Below are 27,950 nucleotides of genomic sequence, written 5' to 3'. Positions count from 1 at the left end.
ACAGGGTAGAACTGCCCCATAGGGCTTCCAAGGCTGCAAATCTTTATGGAAGCAGACTGTCACATCTTTCTCCCACAGAGCAGCTTGTGGATTCAAACTTTCAGTTAGTGCACTTAACCACTGCGTCACCAGAGCTCTGTACATGTAATGAACTTTCTTAGAAATTCAGTCCCCTGCAACCCTCAGGTAATTGGGAATTATTCCTTTCTTCCTGATTCACACACACAAAAAAATCAGTCTCACTAATAATAAATTGCAGGAGAGCAGGTTATATATAAACAATGAATAAAATTGTTTTTAGTTCAAATGTGTTATTTGTATTCCGTGACAGAGTGGTTTTGGAAGGCAGCAGAATGACCCACTCTGGAGAATCAACCTCAGAATCCTACTGGGCTTTGGGGACCTGTGAACCACCCCACGCCTGTTTGCCTATGCACATGTCAACACACATATTATGGGAGAAGGGTCCCTCCGTAACCCAAGCTGTTGCCATCGAGTCAATTCTAACTCACAGTGACCCTAAAGAACAGTAGAACTGCCCCTTAGGGTTTCCAATGAGCACCTGGTGGATTCAAGCCATAGACCTTTTGGTTAGCAGCCGTAGCTCTCAACCACTAGGCCACCAGGGTTTCCGAGGGTCCACGGCTTCATCAAATTCTTACAGAGATCTATCCCGCAAGAAAAATTGAAAATAAAAATACCCTTATGCAAAGGAGTAAACTAAGGCTCAGGGGTGTTAAATCACTTACATGGGATCACACAGCCGTTTATGGAACACCCAGGACAAAAGCTGACTGTCTCCCAGCCCAGAGCTCTGTCTCCTCCATCAAAAGTTTAATCAACTCTGTCTCTGGCAACATGAATATGGCCCGTAGTTACTGCAGATAAAGACCAATGTCTAGAGAAAGCAAACATCTCCCTACAGCTCCATGGTGCAGCCTGATACCTCCAAGAATTCAGGAGATATGAAAGTGCCACTTTAGGCCATATGTTTTAAAGTCAATGTTTATAGTCTAACAAGCATTTATTTATTTATACTTTAAAAGAAATTCATCATTCAAATACTCTGGTGGTATTATATTTAAATAGAATGTAAAAGCCACTTGCCTTTTCTCCCTCCCTGCTGCCCTGATTGGCCACATTCTACAGCAGCAATAACACAATTCCTCTCCCCACCAAGAACCCTGCTGCTATTTGGAATGTAATTGCCCAGCACCCCGCAGAGATTGCATTCCCTACAGCACCAGCAAAGCTTTTCCCGTGGAGACAGGGCAAAGTACACTGAAGGCTAATCCGGGGGATGTTAAGGATCTGTTAAAATAATGAACTTTATTTTTTCAAGTGAAAAGGGAAATTAAGGGCCTGACTTTCAGCTTTATTTCCATATTATCACTGGACTAGATCTACATTTTTTAGCCAAGTTTTTACAACCATGGGACTCTTAGCAGGAGCCAAATATGCGATCCAACCGATACATTGACAATCTTACTGACACATGACTGGAGTTTCTAATTCTCATTAAACCATAGAGATGCAACCCTTCTATGAAGCCTAAACCCATTGCCATAGAGTCGACTCCGACTCATGGCAACCCCGTGTGTCAGAGTATAACTGCTCCATAGGGTTTTCAATGACTACTTTTTCAGAAGCAGATCTTCAGTCCTTTCTTTCAAGGTACCTCTAGGTGGAATGGAACCTCCAACATTTCAATTAGCAGTCAAGTGCACTAATGGTTTGCACCATCCAGGGACTCCGTCCATGGAGCTTACACCCCCACTTTTACTTTCCCTGAAGTCAGAATTTGGTAATCTCAAAATGAGCTGGGGAACACAGAGGCCAGGTTTCCCCCACCTGGTTCTATTACTACCACCATTACCACCTTGTGTTGTCCCGAGGCATTAAAACAAGCGGGAATCAGGCAACAGCATTGGCCAGAGACCAACAATCTCATTAACCATGATGGTCTTTGCTCTAACTTGACCTATCCAGTCCGACTTTGTAGGTTTTACACATCTACAGGATTACTTTTATTTGGTGATTATATTGGACTAGTGCATAGAGAGATCTATGCTTGTGTATTAGTTTTCTAGGCTTCCTCTAACAAACTATCACAAACTGGGGGCCTATAAGAACAGAAATTTATTGTCTCACAGTTCTGGAGGTGTTATGGATTGAATTGTACCCCCTCCAAAAATATGTTGACGGGGGAGGAACAATTCAGGAAAGGAGGGTGAGAATGATTGCACAACTTGAAGAATGTAATCAATGTCACTGAACTGTACATGCAGAAATTATTAAACTGGTGTATTTTTGCTTGCGTATTTTTAAAAACAACAAAAATTTTAAAAATAAACAAATAAGTTATGTTGAAGTCTTAACCCCTGTACCTCCAAATATGGCGCTTTTTGGAAATAGGGGTTTTCTTTTGTTACATTGATGAGGCTGTACCAGAGTAGAATGGATCCTACACCTAATCCCTTCTGAGTGGTTTTTTATAAAAACAGCAGAATAGACAGAGACACACACACACACAAAGCAAAGACAGATGCCATGTGAAGATCCCTCTACAAGCCAGGGAATGCCAGGGAACCCCAGAGCTACCAACAAGGAAGGACACTACCCTAGAGTAAATGGCCTGATTTGGACTTCTAGCCTCCAAAACTATGAGAGAATAAAGTCTTGTTCTTTGAAATCATCTATTTGTGGTATTTTTGTTATGGCAGCCCAAGACAACTAAGGCTAGTTCAGTGTCAACAGGGTCGTGTTACTCCAAAGATTCTAGGGAAAGATTCTTTCTTAACTTTCCCACCCTCTGGTAGCCCCGGACAGTCCTTGCCTTGCACCTGAAACATAATTCTGCTGTGGCATGACCATCCTCCCTCTGTGTGTCTCTCTTCTCTTTTGTAAGGACACCATTCATATAGGATTAGGGTCCACTCTAGTATGACCTCATGCTAACTTAGTTGGTAACATCGTCAAAGACCCTATTTCCAAACAAAGTCATGTTCACAGGTACTGGAGGTTAGGACTTCAACATATCTTTTTGGGGAACATAGTTCAATCCCTAACAGCTTGCTTCCAGGGTTGCCAAATACCTATGCGTATTGCTTAGATGCGGCAGATTGACAAGAGGATGTTCTATGCGTTTGTATTTTAAGTGATAAGGAAATATAAGTGTTGTTTGCTGCCATGACAGTCAGGGAGTTTTGGTGGCATAAATGTCTCCAGAAAGATGAGCAAATTGGCCCTTTCAGAGAGCAGGATTGCCAAGAAATCTGGAGGGGGGGGGTCAGCTTCAGGGAAACACAGTCTGGCCTATAAATTAGGCAAATCACTTCCCCTTATAACTGCACTTTAGAAATTGATTTTTATATTAAAATGGACAGATAGATAAGACATTCAATTAGCATGTCTCACCTTTATCTCCTTTGGTTCAAATTAACCCCCTGTTTAAAACTCTGGGCACCACTGAAAAACAAATTTTACAAAACAATTGAAATTTCCTAATCCCTGATTAGAATCAAATCATCCTGCCTTTTCTACTGCAAGCATCAAAAAACTTTTTAAAAGATTTTTTTGAAGGAGGGAAGAATTTGTTAGAGAAAAGTGTAATTCTCAGAATAATAGAAAAATCTTTAAACTTCTGGGCACAAAAATTTCACTTCGCAGTCACAAAACCAAAAACCAAACTTGGGATCTTCCAACCTCAAATCAATTATTTTGTTTTCTTGAACAATTTATAGGCAGTCTCCGGGTTATGAACAAGATCTGTTCCTAAGTCTGTCTTTAAGTCAAATTTGTAGGTAAGTTGAAACAGGTGCTTAGTCAAGTGCTTGTGTCAAGTACTTGTCTTAGCATATAGTATATGTCATAGATTGAATTATGTCCCTCAAAAAGTGTGTGTATCAATTGGGCTGGGCCATGATTCCTGGTATTGTGTGATTTTCCCATATGTAGTAAATTCTGCCTCTATGATGTTAATGAGGGAGGATGGGTGGCAGCTGTGTTGGTGAGGCAGGTCTGTTGAGGATTAGACTGTGTCTTGAGGCAATCTCTTGAGATATAAAAGATAGAAGCAAGCAGAGAGACAGGGGGACCTCATACCACCAAGAATGCAGCACAGGGAGCAGAGCACATCCTTTGGACCTGGGGTCCCTGCACCTGAGAAGCTCCTCGACCATGGAATGATTGAGGACAAGGACCTTCCTCCAGAGCTGATAGAAAGAGAGAGCCTTCCCCTGGAGCTGACACCCTGAATTTGGACTAGTAACCTACTAGACAGTGAGAGAATAAATTTCTCTTTGTTAAAGCCATCCACTTGTGGGTATTTCTGTTATGGCAGCACTAGATGACTAACACAGTATATATTTTACCTTTTGTCATGGATTGAATTGTGTCCCACAAAAAATATATGTTAACTTGGTTAGGTCATGATTCCCAGTATTGTGTGGTTGTCCTCCATTTTGTGATTGTAATGTTATGTTAAAGAGGATTACTGTGGGATTGTAATACCCTTACTAAGGTCACATCACTGATCCAATGTAAAGGGAGTTTCCTTGGAATGTGGCCTGAACCACCTTTTATTTTACAAGAGATGAAAGGAAAAGGAAGCAAGCAGAGGGGGGAGACCTCATACCACCATGAAACAGTGCCTGGAGCAGGGTGCATCCTTTGGACCCAGGGTTCCTGTGTGGAGAAGCTCCTTGTCCGGGGAGGATTAATGACAAGGACCTTCCTCCAGAGCTGACAGAGAAAGCCTTCCCCTGTAGCTGATGCCCTGAATTTGGACTTCTAGCCTACTAGGCTGCGAGAGAATAAATTTCTCTTTGTTGAAACTACCCACTTGTGGTACTTCTGTTATAGCAGCACTAGATGACTAACACACATTTCTATACATATAAAACACTTAAGAAACACTTCCAAATTCTACCATGTTTTCAAGAGTGTCACAGAGTAGTTCATGCATTCATTATTACGAACCATTGTAATTAACTCAAATGTTTAATATAATAGACTTTATGGCAGTCCATTCTTAAGTACGAGTTGTCCATAAGTCAGATGGTCATAACCCAGGGACTGCCTGTAATTGGCACTCACCCATTAAGAAATCAGTCAGTTTTCCACAAATAACTTATTGAATGCCTACCAAGCACCACATATAGTAGAAAATAAGCACAAAGTCTTCCTCATCGAGGTCATGTAAGAAATATAAAATACACAAATAATTATGAAACATACTATCATATATATTATCATGAAGAAATATAAAGACAGGTAAGGGGATAGTGACAGATGGTGTCAGTTAACATAGAATTATCAGACAAGTCCTCTCTGAAGAAGTAACTTTTGAGTAAAGACCTGTATGAGTGAGACAGCAATGCCACGTGAACATCTGGGGAAGAATATTCCAAGAAAACAGAAAAAATAGCAAGGACCAAGACCTTTGGACAAGAAGGCTATTTGTAAGAAGACCAATATGCTTGAGGCCAGTCATGTAGCTTCTTGTGCATGACTTACTAATACTATGTTCTAACTACTAGGTCCACACATTTTCATTCTAATATCTTTTTTTTTTTTTTACTACTACACTGTAGAGTGATCAGATGACCTCCACCAATTACCAAAATATAATTATGATTCTCAGTTGCAAATAAGAGAAACTACCTCTAAAGACTTTAGCAAAAGGAAACGTATTAGAAAGATATGAGGGGGCTGACAGAATTGATAGGAGGCTTAAGAACGGCGGGGAGCCACAGATGCTCCAGAGAGCCAGGAGGCCAACTCCATAGCCGTGCTCTCAGTACAGGGTGAGTCTGAGAAGCACAATAGGGCTCTGACGAATGATCCCCACTGCTCCTTCCATTGAGTTCTGCATGCTCAGGAGTCAAAAAGCCCCAAAAGGAGCATCAGATTGGTCAAATTTAAGGACCAGTAAGGTGCGAAGAGGAAGAATCTGGACACTTTTAGCTTCCATAACAGAACAAGAATCAGAAAGAACCTTTCCCCCAAGATTACTCACGAAAGAGATTAATAATACAAAAAGAAATGTGTACTATCATGAAGGGGAAACGACGGGAAGTCAAAGAAATCTCAAATGTCCTCTATACCAACCGTCTCTATGAGTATCAAAATAGTCAGCTATTCAACTCAATTCCTGCTTAGAATGATGGAATACGGTAGGGTTTGGTTGCACAGAGTGAGGGAGGGTGTGAGGGTAAGAGAAAAGCATGGAGTTTTTTGCTGCCTTGAAAGGAGATCAGCCACTTGTCTGAAATGGGTCAGGATCATTGCATCTCCCACGTTGTGCCAAACCATAGGTATAATTACTTCCAATTACCTCTGATTTTCACAAGGGAAAACCAACAATAATCAAAGGGAAGTTAAGAATCCTCCCAAGCAGTATATTTTAACGTAAATGATTATCATTCTATGCTGATTTCCTAGCCCTCGAGCACTTTAATTTGACTCGTTATTAATAATATAACAAAAGGTTATGTTGCCCCTACTGTAGGCTAGCGTTTTACCAAGTACTTTACATACATTATCCCACTTATTCCTTAGAAAGAATCGTATAAACTCAATATTATTTTTCCACTTAACAAGCAGAATCACCGCGGCTCAGAAACTTAGAATTTGAACCTAGATTTATTTGACTCCAAAGCGTCTGTGCTTTCCACCACGCTATTGGAAAAATCAGGGGACCTGACATCAGAGTACTTGAATGCAAGTCCACAATTAACAGATGTAGGCCTGTGACTTTGGGCTAACTATTGTGATTTCTCTGTGCCTCAGTAGCCTGATCGAGAAAACGGGGATAATTAACAATTACTAGTGGTTCTTTTGCGTTAGGAGGACAACATGTGAAAATTATAAAATGCTATACAAATCAAACTTATTATCATTACCTCAGTATGTAACACAACTGAAGACAATCAGGAGACAGGCCTAGGCACAGAGAATAATCTGGTTGTACATGGAACAGGGGCTAACTAACCAATAATCAAGGTATGGGTGTGTTGCTGTGATACTGGAAGCTATGCCACTGGTATTCCAATACCAGCAGGGTCACCCATGGTGGACAGGTTTCAGCAGAGCTTCCAAACTAAGACTAGAAAGAAAGACCCGTTGGTCTACTCTGCAAAGAATTAGCTCCTGAAAACTTTAAGAATAGCAGTGGAACGTTGTCTGATACGGTGCCAGAAGATGAACCCTTCAGGTTGGAAGGCACTCAGAATATGACTGGGGAACACATAAAGATCAATATCCTATGGATTGACACAGTGGCTGCAACAATGGGCTCAAGCATAGCAACAATTGTGAGGATGGCACAGGACCGGGCAGTGTTTCGTTCTGCTGTGCATAGGGTCGCAATGAGTCGGAACCAACTCAATGGCACCTGACAACAACAACAACAACAACAACACAAGGTATTGGTGGGCTTCCAGTAAACAAGGTATGCATGGGCTTACTTGTGCTTACTTACTAATCTGTAGTACACAACTTCACCTGTTTACAGATTAGTATGTAAGCACAAGTAAGCCCATGCATACCTTGCTTATTGGGTTATTTGTTCCTGATGTGGAATGCTGGTAGGGGAGGGGAAGGGGTCCCAAACTGCAACGTTGCTCTGACCAGCTCTAGCTGAAGACAGGACGGAGGAGTAGGAAATATTTTGAAAAACTGTACCTAATAGCATCTGCAATTTAGGATATGATTTTGCAGCTGCCTTGCTGTTACAGGAATAAATGAAACAAAATTATTGAATTTAAAGACAATCTCGTTACTCTTGATAGGTTTGGCTGCCTGATAACATTTTGGAACTGCCAGAGGAGGCAAGGTTACATTTTTATAACTTTGAAACTGTCAGGAAAGTGGAGAGTAAAATTAAGTTTGTTCCTTTTTACAGCTACAGGTAGAGGGAAATTGCACTGTTAGATGAAGGAGAAAGCATATGACAGCTCTAATATTACAAATGAATATCTCCGTGAGCACTGAAAGTTTGTATACAGAGGACGATTTTTTTCTCTCCTTTGGTAGGATTATAGAAAACTGATATATTGCAGATCAGAACCAAAAGAGAAAAGTGGAACCAACAACAATATACTAACCACTCAACAGAAGTACAGATGCAAGAGGTGGTGTATTTTTCTCATTTAAAGACACTTTGGTTTGAAGGAGACGTGAAAATAGAAGCGCCCGAACTGATGTTTACATAGAATTACTTCCAATTTACACTTTACCAAATCTTCCTCTTTTTTATTGGAGTTTGTGAATCATGATCTTAACATGAGTATTTATTTAGAAGTATTGCACACTAAGTATTTACATACACTCTTCTAACACCAAAACAAGGAGCCCTAGTGGTGCAATGGTTGAAGAGCTCAGCTGCTAACCAAAAGGTCGGTGGTCCGAACCCACCTGTTGCTTTGTGGGAGAAAGATGTGGCAATCTGCTTCTGTAAAGAATATAGCCTTGGGATTCCCATAAGGAAGTTCTAGCCTGTCCTATACGGTTGCAATGAGTCGGAATCGACTCAATGGCACACAACAACAATAACACCACCAAAAGCTATGTTTAAAACGATACACCCCTTCTCTCCAATTACAACGAAGAAATGTCCCTCTTCCCTTCAGAGGGCAAGACTTACACATGAGCCCTGGATCTCAAACCCCCCAACCCTCCCAGAAGCCCTATCTGCAAGCCCTTCTTTCTCTAGCATCTTCAACAGAGAATATGGATTCTATGCTGTCTTTTAGCTACTGTATTTCCCTTCTAATAATCTTCATAGCCAAGAGTTTCAAAAGATGGTCTCAGCTTCCTTATCTCTCATGCACTCTACAGTCTATTTCTATCAGGCATCTTCCCACACCAAAGGCATCCTCTTGCTAAAAATTATTCACATTGCCTGATTGAATGAGACATTCTTCATCATTCTCAACTCCTGAGCAGCATTTGATACTTGTGACCATCCCCTCCTTGAAACTTCTTTCTTTCTCTTGGCTTCCTTCACAGCAGACTGCCCGGGTTTTGCTATCATCTCTCTGGCTATTCGTTAATCTCTGTTGCTGGATCCTCCCCTTCCACAAGATATAATTGTCCTGTCCACTGTTTTCTTCTCACGTTATTTTCTCTCCATATGCAATCTCATCTACTTCTATCGCTTTAAATACCAAATACATAAAATGGCTCCAAATTTTGTATCTCCAGCCCAGCCTCTGCTTTAAGACATAAGATCTGCATATCCAACTAACTATTTGGTGTTTCTACTTGGCTGTCTCACAGGTAACTCATCATTATCATGCCCAAATGCAACTTTCGATAGCCTCTCCCACCTTGTATTGGCTACTCTTTCAATTCATCCCATTCCAGTACTTGACTTCATTATGTATGTCCTGTTGTCCATGCCAATAACCTCAGAGTAACTCTTGACTTTAGAGGCTCCACATCTACTCTGTGGACTCTATTTCAAGAATATATCTCACTCCTCTCAACTCCACTGTTGTTGTTTGCCATCGAGTTGCTTCCGACTCATAGCGACCCTATGAGACAGAGTAGAACTGCCTCATAGGGTTTCCTAGGCTGAAATCTTTATGGGAACAGATCACCAGGTCTTTCCTTTTGCAGAGTAGCTGGTGGGTTTTAATCTCTGACCTTTCGGTTAGCAGCCTAGCACTTAACCATTGCACCACCAGAGTTCCTTTCCTCAACTCCACTACTAGCATTCAAATTATTAGTATCCTGGGCAGCTACAATGACCTGACAGTTGGTTGCCCCACCTCCACTTCCTCCAAAACTTTCTACACATGGAGGACAAGTGCTTTTAATAGCAACTCAAATCATGACACTGCCCCACTTAAACAGTTTCTGTGGTTAAATTATACTTAGGATAAAATTGTTCACACACCTAAGAGGCCCTGTATGCTCTGGTGACTGCTACCTCTTAGTGTTCACCTTAAGCCGTTCTCATCCTCCTCTGCTCCTACTACTCTGACTTCTCTTACTTTCCCACCCAGGACTTTCACGCATGTGTTCCAACTTCCTGAAATACTTCTCACCCAGTTTACCATACTCATCCTTCAAGTTGTAAGTCAAAACTAACATGCATAGGGACGACTTCTCTGAGTCCACCCACCACCTATTAAATTTCCTGAGACAGTCTTCTATTCCACCCTTTACATTTCCTTCATAGCATGCAGCCCTGTTTGCCATTATGTATTTGGCCAAGTATTTAAGTTTCTTCTCACTGTCTCTTTGTTCAGCAGGGGCAAAGGCTGCATTTCGTTCATCACTGTATCTTCATTGCCAGCACAGGGTCCCACCCAGAATTAAGCAAGGTTTAAAAGTCCCAGGAATTTTTAAAAACTCAGTTACCACTGTAGGGTTAAATCTTGGTCCTAACTGCCTTTTAACATCTATGAAAAGGTTTCAGACCCGGAAGAATAAATACTGATTGAAAAGTATGTAATAAAATAAATTACAAAATTTAAATCTATGTGCTCAATTAAATTTCTATGAAACACAATATTATATCTATACATTGACTACAGTTTCATTCAACTCTGACATAATTTACGTATAAATTATATTTAATATGGAAAACCTTGTGGCATAGTGGTTAAGAGCTATGGCTGCTAGCCAAAAGGTCAGCAGTTTGAATCTACCAGGCACTCCTTGTATACCCACCTGGGCGGTTCTACTCTGTCCTATATGGTCGCTATGAGTCAAAATTGACTCGAAGGCAATGGATATACTTAATATAGAAAATGAGTGCATTTGATATGATGTAAGGTAGAGCCTCCAAAATTAAGATGCCTCAGGCCTACATCATTCTTAAAATAACCCTGGACTGTCCCCACTACTGAACATCCAAATGAAAAGGGAGAGAAAAAAATCCACATTTTATTGATACCATATCAAGCAAGTAAATACTTGAAAACACTTCAGATTCAGTGCTTCAGTTTTCTTTTGAATGTTTGAGAGGATATTGACAAAGCCTAATTCTAAAATAATATCAAATTAAGAAATAATCATGTTATATGCAGACAACCAGAGAGAAGGCCTTTGCAAATTTATTTGACCCAGTCTGATCCCAGAACCCACGCTCTTAACCACTCTGCTTCTCTGAGATACATTAGGTGAGCGTTAAAAGAGATACTGTAAAATAGTAACTCACAATGGCATTAATAAATGTGAGGTCCTTCCCTGGGTCTCTTACATGAGAATGTGCGAAGCACTGGTTATGGAACCCCAGTGCCTCTCTACTATGTCATCGTTACTATCAGCACTCTCTTCTTCCATATCTACTGACAGCTACACTATGGGAAGGCACTACCTGGTCTTTAGCTATCATAGTATAGATCATGCAAAGAGGTTACAACATGCAAACCTCATAGAGAGCCAACCTGAGACAGCTCTGTCTTCAGTGGGCTTGGAAGAATACGTGTTATGTGAATAATATTAAAGTGAGTCTTCTAGATTGAGAAATTACATTTTAATCATATTTTCAAGTGAATATAATTCATAATTATTTTATTAATATAACTTCTCACTCACTATATAACTCTACTCTTCCACGCAATGATCCAAAAGTATACTGAATTACTTGTCACCTTTTTAAGAATCTTAATCTTTTAAAAGACTAAAAATCATTGAAAACAGAATTATTCTTTCTACAATAGGCAACACGTATTTTTGTTAATCTTAGAGTACACGATGCATAAAGAAGAAAAGGAAATACAAATTTTATTTTACCTTTACTAAAACCTTCCAAAAACCTTTGGAAATATTTGTCATTCCAAAATATGTATTTTTGACATAATGTAAGCTTTGATTTTCTTATCTTCAAAATTATTGCTATAGGAAAACAATACACATGGACATATTTATAATTTGCATTATTGTCAAGCAAAAATGTGCCAAACATTAATTCTTTAAAATCAAACTCATCTAAGATCTCCGTACAATAATTACACAGGCACAATGAGTGGATAGGTTAGGGTGACATCATTCACAGGTTTTGAGCTCAGGAATAACTTTCTAAAGATGACTTTTGCAGCTGTTAGTAACCATATAAATTCAAGTGATATTCATTACTGCCATCATTACTCTTCATTCGTCTATTTTACTGCTCCTCCTCCTGTAGGATATAAAAAATTGCTCTAGTACCCATCTCTACTACCCACCATGATGTAGAGATGAGCTGGTCAGCTAGACAGGCAAAAATGTGAGTGACTTCTCTGTTTTCACCCCAGAATGAGAGTTTTGCCTCCTGCCTGTACAGCAGTCATGCCTATGCATCACTCTTTGGTCATCAGCCCAGAATACCTTCATTTCCGGCTTTCATTGGAACTCTACCCATAATTGGCTAGTATCCAGGGCCTACCAAAGCCAACTAATGTTCCTGTGGAGGAGCATGTTAACTCTGCAATTCTCTGAGTTCTCCAAGCTCTATTCCAAAACAAGCAGTGCATTAAAATCCAATATCCCTGGACTATACTAACCTACTTCTTGAATTGCAATTTAGTATAATGAAAACTAGCCATCTCAATACATTGGCTAGATCTTTTCCAAAACTGCAGTTGAATATGTTGTCCACTATGTCTCTCAGAGACAATTCAACAGATTCTTTCTTGTTTTTAGCATTAGGAAGTGCACTTGCATATGGGTTCGCTTCCACGTTAGTCAAAGAGAGCTGTGTAACTTTTCATATTTGTTTGTTTGCTTGCTGGCTGGCTTTAGCAGCTAGGAACCAAAGAACTAAATTTACTGCTCAATTCCCATAACTAACTCACTGAATGCTCCTAGTATAATTATTTTCCCCCTCTGTCTAAATTGGGAAACCCTGGTGGTATACTGGTTAAGTGCTACAGCTGCAAACCAAAGGGTTGGCAGTTTGAATCTGCCAGGTGCTCCTTGGAAACTCTATGGGATGGTTCTACTCTGTCCTATAGGGTTGCAATGAGTCGGAATCGACTTGACGGCACTGAGTTTGGTTTTTTGGCTCTCTAAATTGACTTTTTTTTTTCCATCTTTTTCCTCCCTACCACACCAGAAGGATATGGCGCACTCATCAGTAACACTGATTCACTGCAAAACTAGGGAAATGACTAAAAAGGCCTCTGGATTGAGTAAGGATGTCACCTTGAGAGAACAGCAGATTTTCATCAGTAACAGTCATTCCCTACAAAAGTAAGAATTTTCATCTCACCCAAGATTATCCTGACATTTTTCCCTCCAGTCCATTGCTCCCTCTCTCACCTCACTTCAGTTAAAAATTGTTGGTCTAAATCAGGAGTTAACAAATTTTTCTGTGAAGGACTCCAAAAAACCCATTGCCATTGAGTCAATTCTGACTCATAGCGACACGATAGGACAGAGTAGAACTGCCCAAAGAGCTTCCAAGGCTGTAAATCTTTACGGAAGCAGACTGCCACATCTTGGTGGGTTTGATCAGAACAACCTTTTGGGTAGAAGCTGAGCATTTAACCACTGTGCCACCAGGGCTCCTTGTGAAGGACCAGAGAGTATATATTTCAGGCTTTATAGGCCATACAGTCTTTATCACAGCTACTCATCTGTGCCACTCTGGCATGGAAGCAGCCACAGACAATATACAAGAAATGAGCATGGCTGCATTCCAATAATAATTTTATTTATAAAAGCTTGTCATGGATTGAAGTGGGCTTGTGGCCATAGTTTTACTGACCCCTGAACTAAACAGTTTCTAAGATTGCTTTTTAAGTTTTATTTTAATGTTCTATTTTGTTTATGTTTGATATGGTAAGCCACTTAAAAATATTTTATTCAATTAGAAGAGGGTTATAAATAAGGACTGAAACAAAATTCAGGCGTTCTCTATTATAGGTGGAGCCCTGGTGGTGCAGTGGTTAAGAGCTATGGCTACTAACCAAAAGGCTGGCAGTTTGAATCTACCAGCCACTCCTTGGAAACCCAATTGGGCAGTTCTACTCTGTCCTATAGGTTCACTATGAGATGGAATTGATTCGAGGATAATGGGTTTGATTTTCTTGGTTTATATTACAGGTGGCCAAAATATAATTCACTGCAGTCCTAGAAATTTACACTCTATGATGGGAGAAAAGAAGCCTATACAAATAAGTATCAACCACGCATCTCTCAGTTTGTCATACTGTGGTGGCTTGTATGTTGCTATGATGCTGGAAGTTATGCGACTGGTATTTCAAATATCAACAGGATCACCCATGAGGGACATGTTTTAGTAGAGCTTCTAGACTAAGATAGACTAGGAAGAAAAGCCTGGTTATCTACTTCCAAAAACTAAAAAAAAACTAGCCAATGAAAATCCTATGGATCACAACCAGAACATTGTCCAGGTTGGAAGGCACTCAAGATACACAATGGCTGCAACAATGACTTGAGCTCACCAACAACCATGAAGATGATGCAACACTGGGCAATATTTCATTCTGTTGTATATAAGGTCACCATTATTTGGAGTCAACTCAATGTCAACAACAAATAAGTATAACGCAAGTGCTAAAAGAGAGCTACACACAATGTTCTGTGAGAGTTCACAAGACAGCAGTCCTTCAAGCCCTAAAAGCAGAGAGACATCCTGCTAGAAGTGATACTGGATCAAAGCCTTTTAAAACACATGGAAATTGACCAGGCAGACGTAAAGGGAGTAGGTTTTCCAAAGGGCCATGTGGTCCAACCAGAGGTGAGGAAGCCTGGGGATATTCATTTATAATACACGGTTCACATAGAAGACAACTGAGAGGTCATAATGATAAGATTTGTCAAAGACGCAAGGTTAAAAAGTTTGAAATAATTACTAGACCATAGAGAATCACTGAAGGCTTTTGGGCAAGGAGAGGATTGTATCTTAATCTTTATTAGTTTGTTAGCAACAGATAGGAAAAAAGAGAAACTGAACATAAAACCTTTACAAGAATGATGTTCAAAGGCAGGGAGGGGATGTATGCCTTTCCTTTGGGGAACATACAAATCACCTACAGGGATTTTTCAGCCTATATAACTTGAGTTCAATGATTCTGATCAAACTCGTAGCTGTTGAGTTGATTCCAACTCGTAGCGACCCTGCAGGACAGAGCAGAACTGCCCCACAGGGTTTCCAAGGCAGTAATCTTTACAGAAACAGACTGCCACACCTTTCACCTGTGAAGAGTGCTAGTGAGTTCAAACCACCAACTTTTCAGTTAGCAGACAAACACTTAACCACTGTGCCAGTAAAGCAGCACAGTCAAGAAATCAAATGACATATTGCATTGGGCAAATCTGCTGCAAAACACCTCTTTAAAGTGTTAAAAAGCAAAGATGTCACTCTGAGGACTAAGGTGTGCTTGACCCAAGCCATAGTGTTTTCAATCACCTCATATGCACAGTGAAAAAGGAAGACCGAAGAAGAATTGATACATTTGAATTATAGTGTTGGTGAAGAATATTGACTATACCATGGACTGCCAGAAGAGCAAATAAATCTGTCTTGGAAAAAGTATAGCCAGAATTCTCCTTAGAAGCAAGGATGGTGAGACTTTGTCTCACTTACTTTGGATGTATTGTCAGGAGGGACCAGTCCCTGCAGAAGGACATCATACTTGATAAAGAAGAGAGTCAAAGAAAAGGAGGAAGACCTTCAACAAGATGGATTGACATGGTAGCTGCAACAATGGACTCAAACATACCTAATGATGGCACAGGACTGGGCAACTTTTCATTCTGTTATGCTAGGGTCGATGGAACCTAACAACAACAACAACGATTCTGATATTAGGGAATACTCCCCACTGATCACTGTTAATAGGGAATCATTGCGTTGGCAAGCCTCTGTTAGAGCACTACATGTCTCAGGCATGTTGAGTTGGGGAATAAAAATTGAAAAATCCTGGATTAGAAGGCTGTTGCAAAAATCCAGTCAAGAAGCAAAAAGGAGGTGAAATGTGCTGATAAGAAAAAAAAAAAATTTTTTTTTTTTTCTAAGAGTGAGAATAAATATGAGGGTTTAAGACTTTGCCCAAACCAGAATTGCTTCCCACATGGCAAGACCACCCTGAAATACCTGGAAGCTGGAGCAGAATCAACAGAAGGGGGCTGTCAGGAGGAACACAGTCAGGGGAAAAGATGAGTTCAGTCTGAACTTTCAAAAAGATCATACAGGTGAAGAGCAAGTAAAAGGTAGAGTATGTGTGTCTGAAGCTTGAAGGATAATTCAAAGCTGGAAGTGGCAAAAAGGCCATTATCCAAAGAGATAGTCATGGCTGAGGTTCTGCATCAGGTCACAGAGAAAGCATATTCAGAAAGGAGTAAGCTTGCAGATCACTTCTACATGGTGGCACAAGAAGAGAGTTCCCAGAAGAAGCAGTTAGGAAAAGGAAGGAGAGAAAACACATTGTCCCAGAAGCCAGGAGTCAGCATGAAGGGAACCACTAAGCCAAACAGGTCAAGAAAACCAAGGGCGGGGAATCGGGCCTTTGGACTGAGCAAGGAAGTCACTGGCCACTTTTGGGAGAACAGCAGATGGGTTACAGCAGAACACAGGCTGCAAAGGATGGAGGCGTGAGCTGGGTGAGGAATTGCAAGCAGCAACTGTAAATCCTCTTGAGAAATCTGGGAGTGGTTTGTTCCTGGGATACTATAAATAACAAGAATGCAGGAAGTCAGGAGATGAAAGGGACGTTTTAGTAACAGGAGAGGAGTTTGCAACCGACAGTGGATTAACCAGCCCCAAGGTTACAATCTGCCTATGGTGTAATGGTGCAGGCCTTGAGATGTTTGCCACTCAGAGGATAGTGGATTCTGGCTTCCAGTAATGGGACAGTTGGCCAGGGATCACCATCACCATCATCAAAAGCAATTAGAAAGCCGAGTGAAAGTTGCATGGTAGGGCATTACATAAAGCATCTTACGCAAATGAGGTTTACATTATGGAGAAGCTAAGAATCTCAGCATGATAACCCAGCTTTGACATGAATATGAAAAAGAGGCATTTGGGAAAACATTTGAGCTAATCGAAATAAAAAAAAAAAAAATGACTATATATTATGGGCAAATGATGGAAACCATTCATTTTGTGTAGCAGAATGTGAGAACAAAGTTACAATTGGTACATGACTGAGTGTTCCTGAGGGGTGTCTCCAATCCCTTCAGGTTCCAGACAGTGTCATAACCACCAGCCACCCACCAATTAGCCACAGGGCTGCACAGGCCAGCTCACCTCTGCAGCTATGTCAGATTTCTGGGTGCCTTGCTGGCCCTGCTGAACTCTGCTCCAGCCAATTCAACTTCCTATTAATTTCCTTTTCTACAAACTCAACTTTTCAACCTTAACAACAACGACAACATGCCTTTCGCATCATTATAGGCTGAACATAGAAAGATGTCATCACTCATTACCTTTATACTTATTTCAACTTTCTCTTTATAGAAGGTTCCTGTGCCTTTGTGACTTTCTGTGATCAGGGCCCAGCCCCACAGTGTGAACAGAGTTATGGAAGGAAAACTGCACACATGAGAAGGATATTTCTACTCAGATGCCACTTGTTCAAAAGCCCCTGCTCCTTGAAGCACCTGAGAAAGGGAATGCTTGGGGCCCTGGGAATTCCATCCTGTCCAAGATCAAACAATAGTCATCACTCTTTCCTGAAAAGATGAAGAAATAGCTGTCATTTCTGGTCATAAACAACATCTTTTGAAAGCCAAGAGCACGTTTTCAGACTTGCCACAGTGTCTGCAAAGCTAAGTTGGGCAGAACTTAACAGCCCAGCCAATCTTGGCTGTAAGCCTGACTTTCTAGGGTTCACTCTTCCCCTGCTGAAAAGGCTTCTCCTGGTTATTTTCTGGATTGAGCCTCCTAGATGGGGAGGCTGCTGGGTCTTCCCATCCTGAGAGGCCCAGGCCTGGGAGAAGACGTCATGCTGTTTGACAGCTGGAATGGAGTCAGTTGCATAAGGAGGCAGACCAGATTGGGTAATGTGCTGGAATATTCCAAATAGCCATGCAGCATATAGCCCTTTTGCCTTAGGAGGAGACCTTCACAATTCCTCTCTTCCCAAACACAACCTCTGGCACTGCTGTTCCCACCCTAATTCAAACCATCCATTTCTAGACCATCCACTGAAAAACTTCAAGACAACATAGTCAGATCCCTAGCTGGCGCAGAGTTTGTACTCGACTACTAACCTAAAGGTTGGTGGTTCAAATCCACCTAGCAGTGCTGCACAGAAGAAAAGTCTGGTGATCTGCTTCTGTAAAGATTACAGCCGAGAAAACTCCATGGAACAGTTCTGCTCCATAACATACGGGGTCACCATGAGTTGGTAATGACTAGATAGCAAAGGGCTTTGTTGTGGTTTAACAACATAGCTACAATCTCTTAATATCTCCACCCATTTCTATTGGATTCTGTCTTTAGTCTGAATGGAAAGAATACTGACCTCAACATCTAATCACGTCATCTGTACTGGAAACTAGCCACATATCCTTCTGGTCCTACTGAAAGTACCAATAGTCTTCTATGTGGCCTGCAATGGGGCCTTTTATACTCTTTGGCAGAAGTGGATAAAGAAGTAATCTGGTGACCACACAGAAACCACTCAGAGACCACCCAGCAAGTAGCTTAGGAATACAGCTCATCCACAGTTCGCCTCTAACAGGCTCGTAGCACTTTCCCATCCTGTGTGAAGCCTTCAGAGAGACTGGGAGATGTTTTCAGTTGTGAATTCATTTGCAGATGATCTACAATCAGCTCTGTCCCTTGGCTTCTTCTGATCCTCACTGACCTGGTCTTGGTACCTAAAATGAAGTAGAAGCTGAGGCCCAATTTACCAGCCCGGTATCTCTCAAATCTATCAGTTCATGGGAAAATTTTAAGCTTCTGCAGAGCAAAAAATAGTATAATTTCAGAAAAAAGAAAACAACAGATTGTCATCCATATTTGCTGAAAATATTTTCCTCAAAGAGTTAATATTTATATTACATAAAAACTTGTATAAAATGATAAGAAAAATATCTAACTACTGCCATTTACCAGCAATTCAACTTTGGGCATGAAACCTAACTTCTCCAAGCCTCAGCCTTCTCACCTATAAAGTGAGGATAGGAATACCAACCTTGCTGAGTGCTGTGTAGATTAAATTATATAACGCATTCAGAGTGCCAAGAAGAGTCTGAACATAATAGCTCCCTTCTTTTCTCCTCGAGTGTTCCAACATCAAATGCGGAAAGGCCAGAACAAACAAATTTTGCATTAGAGAGAACACGATTAGGAAATAAAACATGAGAAAATATTCACTCTTACTAGCTATCTAAGAAATACAGATTAAAAGATACCTTACACATTGCTATAGGGTTGCTATGAGTCAGAATCAACTCAATGGCAATAGGTTCCCCCCCCCACCTTTGGTATACATATTAAGGAGCTATGGTGGTGCAGTGGTTAAGTGCTCAGCTGCTAATCAAAAAGTCAGTGGTTTGAACTCACCGGCATCTCTGCAGGGGAAAGATGTGGCAGTCTGCTTCCATAAAGTTTTACACCCTTAGAAATCCTATAGGGCAGTTCTATTCTGTCCTATAGGGTCTCTATGAGTCAAAATTGATTCAAAGGAAATGGGTTATATATATCACAGAGTAAAAATTAAACTTAATAATACTACCTCACCATTGTCACTGAGGTTTTCAGGAGGGCTGTGCATCCATTCACTACTAGTGGTGGTACTAACTGAAATCTTTTGGAAAGTCATTTGGCAATACATTTAAAGAAATAAAATGTTTATATCCTTCGACCTGGTGTTATGGATTGAATTATGTCCCCCAGAAATATGTGTTGTAAATCCTAGCCTCCATGCCTTTGTTTTGTTAATGAGAGGACTAGTGTAGAGTATATCTTGAATCAACATCTTTTAGACATAAAAGAGATTAAATAAGAAAGTTAGCAAGAAGAGATGGGGTAAAATAGATGCCAAGACACATGGAGATCTCCAAGGAATCAGAAAGCAGAAGCTGAAGAAACAGGGACCTTCTTCCAGTGCCCTGAATTCTGACTTCTAGCCTCCTAAGCTGTGAGAAAATAAGTATCTGTTTGTTAAAGTCATCCATTTGTGGTATTTCTGTTATAGCACCACTACATAACTGAGACAGAATTTGGTACCAAGAACAGGGTGCTGCTCTATCAGATACCTAAAATGTGGAAGGAATTTTGGAATTGGGTAATTGGTAGAGGCTGGAAGAGTTTTCAGGTGCCTACTACTAGTTAATAGTAAAAGCTTAGATTGCCTTGAAGAGATTGTTGGTAGAATTGTGTACATCAAAGGCAATTCTGGTGAGGGTTCAGAAGAAAGCAAGGAGGGTTATAGAGAAAGTCTCCATTATCTTAGACAATATATATGGCCCTATCAACAGAATGTTACTAGCAATATGGACATTAAATATGCTTCTGGTGAGGCTTTAAAAGAAAGTGATGAGATTTCTAAGCAAGAGCTTAAAGGGGTCACATGGTTTACCCTTACAGTAAAATGTGAGAGGAAAGAGATGGACTTAAAAATGAACTCTGCAAAATGAAAACAGAACTTAAAGATTTGGAAAACTCTGTTACACAAACTAAGAACGTGTGTCCTAGAATGTTCACCAAGGACGTGGTTACACAAAATTTGTTAAAGAGATTAAGTCTATGATTGATGTATCCAACCAACAACCACAGCAGAAAATTCATCAGCTTAGACCGAAGAGGACAGAGAAAGAACAAAAGGAAAGAATGCTGTCTGCCTCTTGGAATTCTATAGGCAGGAAACAGGCCAAAAGGGTTACATCTTTTGGCCTCCAAGAAAAAAAAAAGGACCATCCCTGGAGCAGCTTGCAGATCGGCAGAACTGTTGGAAAGAGTATGGGAAGCAGGGCTTTCTCGGTTTCAAAGGGTGGGGCCTTGGACCTCAAAGGATGAGGCCACAGCCTCCTAGGTTTCAAAGAGTTGACTCTTCACCGGTTGGGTTCCAGAGTGTAGGGCTGCCATTAATGTGCCAGGGGGATAGTACTGCTGCCCAAAGCTGAGGGGGTAGGGCTACCATGCCTAAGGGCAGAAGAACAGGGATTACCAGGGCCAAGAGGGTGGGGTCACCACTTGGATGACAAAAATGGGGCCACCCAAAGTAGAGGGAGCAGAGTTGCCATCTCAGTGGCCCTGGAAGGCACTGCTGAAGCTTAGTGCCAAGGGGCCTCCACCTAGAATCCTGAGGGCATGGCCAACACCCAGAGTTTGAAAGGTGGAGCCCTTGCCCAAATGGTCTCAGAGAGCAGGGGATTATTTCAAGCCTTGAGCCCTAATGTCAATTGCTCTGCTGGGCTTGGGACTTACTTGATGCCCATTATCTGATATTTCCCTCCAATGTTTCCCACTATAATGGAAATGTCTACCTTGTGCCTGTTACACTATTGTATTTTGGAAACAGATAACTTATATTCTAGATTTCTCAGGTTCACAGATGAAGAGAAATTTTGCTCCAGGATTGACTATGCCTAAAGTCTCACCCATATTTGATTTAGATGATTCAGAAAATGAGATTTTGAACTGGGTGTTGATTTAAGACCTTTGGAATGATGTGACAGGGTGAATGTGTTCTACATGTGGCAAAGACATGAATTTGGGGGGGCCAAAGGGTAGAATTTTTTTTTTTAAAGGGTAGAATGTTACAGTTTGAATTATGTCCCCCCAAAATATGTGTTATAAATCCTAGCTTCCATGCCTGTGGTTATAATCCCATTTGGGAATGGGTTATCTTTGTTATGTTAATAAGACAGGATGTATTTTGAGTCAATCTCTTTTGGATTATAACAGAGATTAATCAAGAAAGCTAGCAAGCAGAAATGGGGTAAGATAGTTGACAACACACGTGGAGATTTCCAAGGAACCAGGAAGCAGAAACTGAAGAGACAAGGAACTTCCTCCAGAGCTGACAGAGAGAGAAAGCCTTCCCCTAGAGCTGGTGGCCTGAATTCTGACTTCTAGCCTCCTAAACTGTGAGAAAATAAATTTCTGTTTCTTAAAGCCATGCATTTGTGGTATTTCTATTATAGCAGCACTAATAACTAAGGCTCCCAATATCCTATCCTAGAAATTCCTTCTAAGGAACCAGCCCAAAAAATGGACAAAATAACAAGCACAAAGATTCTCATTGCTACAAAATTCTTTAGAGTGAAAAGACCTAGAAACAAATTAGTATACAATATCAAGTAAATGAATAATTTAATTACATCATGGAAAAAGAGCACACAAAGTCCTGTCTATAAAATACGTTATTACGTGTGTTCATAAATAGAGAGTAGATAAGAGCATAAACAACATTTTAAGGGATAGTTATCTGAGATAGCAATTGTACTGAAGTAATTTTTGCTTTGGTTTAATTTCTGTACTGTTGTTATAATATTCTTTGTACAATAAGTAATCCTAGTTTTATAAAACATTGCTCCCATTTCCACAGACTTCACCTCAACTAGGACCACTTCATCCTCCTGCTAGATCAAGTGCTACCTTCCTAATGTTTCTTCTCTCATTGTGTTTCTCCCACCGCCAGTGTAAACAACGACAATGTCCATCACTTAATAGGAGTGTCCTTGTTTGTCCTAGGCATAGTATGAAACACTTATATGAATTTTTGTCTTATGTGATCCTCATAATGATCCCATGAGGAGAGTACAGCAACAATTCTCATTGTTCAGATGAGGAAAGAGGGGCTTAAATCCTCTGCCTGATATCTAGGAGTCCTTATGCCCCGGAATCTGAAATGGAACCTATATGTGTCCAGTCTCAGCTTGAATGTAGATTTTAATTTATAAAATTAAGTTAGTTTAACTAGAAGTGACCACATAGGGTTATCTTCTCATTTCTAAAACAGGATCTACACACTTCAAGGGGCTAAAGAAAAGGTAGTTTTCACAGGTTATTATTATCCCTTGAATCCCATTCTACTCTACAGTCTATGAAGTCCAATTAAAGAGAAAATGGGAAATAATTTTGAGCACACTATTCAGTGGAGGATAGGTATTTAATAAATATTTGCTGATGGAATAAAAGAACCCTGGTAGTACAGTGATTAAAGCGTTCGCTTGCTAACTGAAAGCTTGGTGGTTCGAACCTGCCAGCTGCTCCATAGGAGAAAGATGTGCCAGTCTGCTTGCATAAAGATGATAGCCTTGGAAGCTCGATGGGGCAGTTCTGCTCTGTCTTATAGGGTCGCTACAAGTCAGAATTGACTCAACGGTAACGGGTTTTGTTTTGTTTTTTATGTAATTAATGATTTCAATGACCTGCTTAAAGACTGAGCAGCCTTCCTTTTTCCCCTTTTATTGCTCAATCCTTTCCTTCCATTCCATCCCACCACCACCCTTGCTAAAACCCATTATTCACATACTTTATCCTCCACCCATCAGGATCTACCTTAAGAAAAAGATAAACTGCTAAGTGTTTGTTAGTGACTTATTTTGAGGCCATTATCACTTGAGGAGGAAAGCTTCAAGTCAAAGAAGCAAATCCCTAATTGGAGAAGTCAGATTTCCAGGTACCAGTCACTGGAGAAAGAAATAGCTAGGGAAATGTGGTCATCAATGAATCCTTGAGATGATAGCTGAAAGAATTCTCCTAATTTGTTAACAACAAAAGGCAGACAACAGGCCTACCTATCATCACATGCATATTTTAAATCATTCTTTTAATGCCATAGGTAAATGCAGTGCCTCACTATACTTCGCTATTTTGAATATAGTTTGTTGTTTGTTTGTTTCGTTTTTTTTTAAAGTCTGTGTACGTGTTCATTTTTTAATTTAAAAGCTTCCGATGCATTAGGAAGCTTTGGAATCATAACATTCAGACAAATAAAACTGATAAGTAAAAACTGCCTTGATTATATAACGTCTACAAAGGATAACTACACCTGTGCAAAACAAGGTGGTGGGACAGCTGAAAACAATGTTAAGATGTAAAAAGCGTTATTTTCCAAAGTCATTAAGGTCTCCAGATTGATTAAACTTGACATCTGTCTAACTTAATAGAACTGATCTTAAGGAATTCAGCTCTTCTGTTCTTATCCATTGTTGTTCCAGTTGGACCTTATTAACAGCTTTATTAGTGTCAGACTAGATAAGAGAGATTGGTCTTTCCACCTTTATTCGCAGGGTTTCCTGGTATGTAGATACAGGTGATGAAAAAGATAAGGACTTTAGGATTCTCTCTCTTTCTGATGAATTTTCCTGAGATCATTCTTGAACCTTGATTGGAAACACTGATTTGATTTGACCAGGAGAGTAGCCAATTGCATGGAGTAAAATCTATTTTCTGAATAAAGAGGTTCACCTGGCCCAGGATGGCATTCACATTTCTTGCAGAGGATGATGGAATAGACAGGGGCTCCAGCTGTGACTCAGTTATCTTGAGACAACAGCCTGTTTAACAGGATGGGCAGTAATTGACCATCGTGTTACACTAGCAGAACAATCCATACCAATGGATCGAGCCAGCTCTCCTCCCAGGGAGCTCCATGCGTGAAGCAGATGCCGTAATTATCCACAGGCAGCTGAAACCATACATGCTGGGGTTTTCCTTTGGCTTCTTGGCTGGGAGAGGCACAGAGAAGCATACAATGATATTTTATCTGCATTATCAACACCCAAAGAATATGTAGCCCCCTTTAAACAATGTTAGTCCAGTAGCCATAGAGTCTTTGGGTCAATTTAAATACTGAAATTGAAAAACATTGCCAAAAATTCTTTCCAAAACAAATTCATTAGCAAATACTGTCAGTATTCTCTGCTCACCAACCCCCCCCGCCACACACCCTACTCCTTCCCTTTTTCTCTCTCTATTTCTCTGTCTTTAGAGGCAGACATTTTGAACTACATGTGAATGATATGGAAGTCAGAGTAATAGATACTAATCATAGGTTGATCTTGAAAAATAAAATGGGAACCTGAGCTTCCCACATAAAATATCAGTTATGCCCATGAAGCAGAATTGTCACGATGTACCAAAAACCAAAGCAAAATGCATTGCTCAAGAGTTGATTGCAACTCATAGTGACCCTATAGGAGAGAAGAACTGCCCCACAGGGTTTCCAAGGATGTAAATCCTTATGGAAGCCGACTGGATTCTTTCTCCTGTGGAATAGCTGGTGGGCTGGAACCACTGACCTCTTGGTTAGCAGCTGAGTGCTTATCCATTGTGCCACCAGGGCTTCCACAATGTACCAGATTTCTCAAATCCTCATTAACGAGAAATATCTAATAAGTACTCTGAATTTCTTCCCCTGAGCCTATTGGAATCTGGTCCCCATTTTTCTCTCCTGCCCCACCTCTGCCTTTACTTCCCCGGCCCAGAGACAGGCAGAGGGAGGGAAGAGCCCCAACTCACACATGAGCAATGTTCTTCCTCCATCCCTAGCTACTTAACTGCCCACTCATCCTTCACATTACCTTCCCTCCAGGAAGTACTTCCTGACACCCTATTTGCATTTGGGCTTCTTCTGTGTGTTCCCACAATGCCCTGTGTGTGCCTCTATCATAGTACCGACCATGTTTATGAGAGTAATAGGACTAAATTGTTTGTTTACACACAAGACTGTACCTGAAAAATGTATCACTGGTGCTCAGTTCTATGCCTGGCACATGCTAGACGCTCAGTAATTGTTGAAAGAATGAATGAACAAACGAAACCCAGCCCTTCTGCCTATAATATCCTTTCCCCTCTTCCTTTATCTAGTTACCGAAACTCTACTTATAAACAAGCAGGTAATGAACATAATAAAATTAAATTAAAATAAAAAACAGAAACATTAAACAAGGCAACAATGGTACATGAATAACAAGTAAACAAATGTTGTTGTTAGATGCCTTCCAGTCGATTTTTGACTCAACTCATAGTGGCCTTACGTGACAGAGTAAAACTGCCCTATAGGGTTTTCCAGTCTGTAATCTTTAAGGGAGCAGATCGCCAGGTGGGTTCGAACTGCCAACCTTTGGGTTAGCAGCCAAGTGCTTAATCATTATGCCACCATGGCTCCTTGTAAACATGAAGAGTTCTAAAACTGAATAGTGGTGATAGATGCACAACTCTGTAAATTTACTAAAAGTCATTGACTTTTACGGGCGAATTTTATATTATGGAGATTGTACTCAATACAGCTGTTAAAAATAAGAATAGAAAATAAAATATTTGCACTATAAGATGGTCCAAGGTGAGAGTATCTCAGAAGTGGAAAATTGTCACAAAATGACGTGATAGATGAGAGAAGTAACTTATGGAAATTGCTTACTGAGTTTTTGTTAGTGAAATTGTTTTTTGTCTGGACAGGAAGTTGCTAGAAACCCTCCGTTAAATGTATTTAATGAGAGTGTGAGAGTTCACATGCTGAAACTGGCCTATTCCTAAATTGGCAGAAAGGGGCACCAAGTCTGATTTGTGGTTTAAAGAAACAACACATTATTTTATTAATTCTACTATTATTGAATTAAATGAATTCAAATTAAATAATTTAGCTCCAAAAATTTTGTGTTGACAATAAATAAAACCAATATTTTTTAGATGCAATTTATTGACTTGATTCTTGTAGTTTTCTATTTCTAAGCAAATAAAAGTTTTATCTGTTTTTTTGTTTTTAATCAACTTTATTGTCTTAATTTTGCCAGGTCTTTTCTGCCAGATTGCAGATGAAGTCATTTCTTCACATAGTTTCAAACATCTAAATTACAGAAAAGTAGCCTTGTTTTTCTTTTCAGTTCTTACCTACATTGTGTTGAAAAGGGGCCAATTTTAAACAGATCCTCCTTTATAAATAATAATAAATGCTTTCATTTGTCAGTCAGAATCATGCTGAAAATTCCTTTCCAACCTTATTTTTATGTTATCGCTACCTTTTCTGATAGAATTTATTATTAAGAAAGAAAATCCCAGCACAATAGTCACTTTAGACCTCTCTCTTTTTTGTAGAAATAGCCTGAGGTATAAATTCAACATGCAAATGATTCTTTTCATTACCTACCTGTTAAAACAGAATAAAAAAAGTTAAAGACAAGGAATTCCTGTCGGAAGCATCAAAGTTAAGTATACTCCTTGACAGACATTTCATAAAATCAGATATGAAGAACAGGAAGGCTAAGTTGTTATAAACATCAGTTGACAATGCCTTGCAGTTCTTGGTGGTCTAAGATCACTGCTTTATATTTCAAAGGATGTGAATAAAGACAGCTTCACAGTTGCTCTCAAGTCTTCATGTCTGAAAGAATTCTTTTAGAGATGTAAAATGGGCCAACTTGATATTTATTACTGAGCCGTCATGGTTTTACAAGACTTCAGTGATTTCCATTAGTAACCATATTTCCAATGAGAATATCTTCTTTATGTTGGGGGGTGAGGAGATGAGAGAGGCACATAGATCATTCACAGCTGTCCTTGTCAGTTGCTTTTTATTTGTGTCCATTGTTGGATTCAATACTATACTGGTATTTCCATACTTGTTACTAGTTGTGTGTGTGTATGTGTGTGTGCGCGTGTGTGTGTGTGTGCTTTCTGATTAAAAGCATGCATTGCATTCTTTCTAAATTATGTGTCACTTTGTTGTGATTGTTATTTCTGGCAATTTAATAATCTGTGAACAGGAAAGCTTTGAAATGACTGTCCGCGGTCCTTTGGCACAAACCAATTACCAGGATTCAAACTTCTCTGACAAAAGCTGTAGTGACAGATTTGAGAACAAAGTGGTTTTAAATTGTTATTTTTGAATACTTAACCTTTCCTGTTTTCCATAACTAGATGTTTTCAAGTACAGTATGTGATCATAAAAATAGCATCAGCTTTTCTTCATTCCTTAATACAAAGTGTTTCTTCTAGACATTCTTGTAACTTTTACTAATGAGCAATAGCTTAAATTCGTTTAAATTAACTAGTTCCCATTGTTACAGTAACCTTAGAGATG

This window comes from Loxodonta africana, chromosome 6, assembly GCF_030014295.1.
Source record: "Loxodonta africana isolate mLoxAfr1 chromosome 6, mLoxAfr1.hap2, whole genome shotgun sequence".
Lineage (NCBI taxonomy): Eukaryota > Metazoa > Chordata > Mammalia > Proboscidea > Elephantidae > Loxodonta > Loxodonta africana.
Note: the sequence above shows the minus strand (reverse complement) of the source record.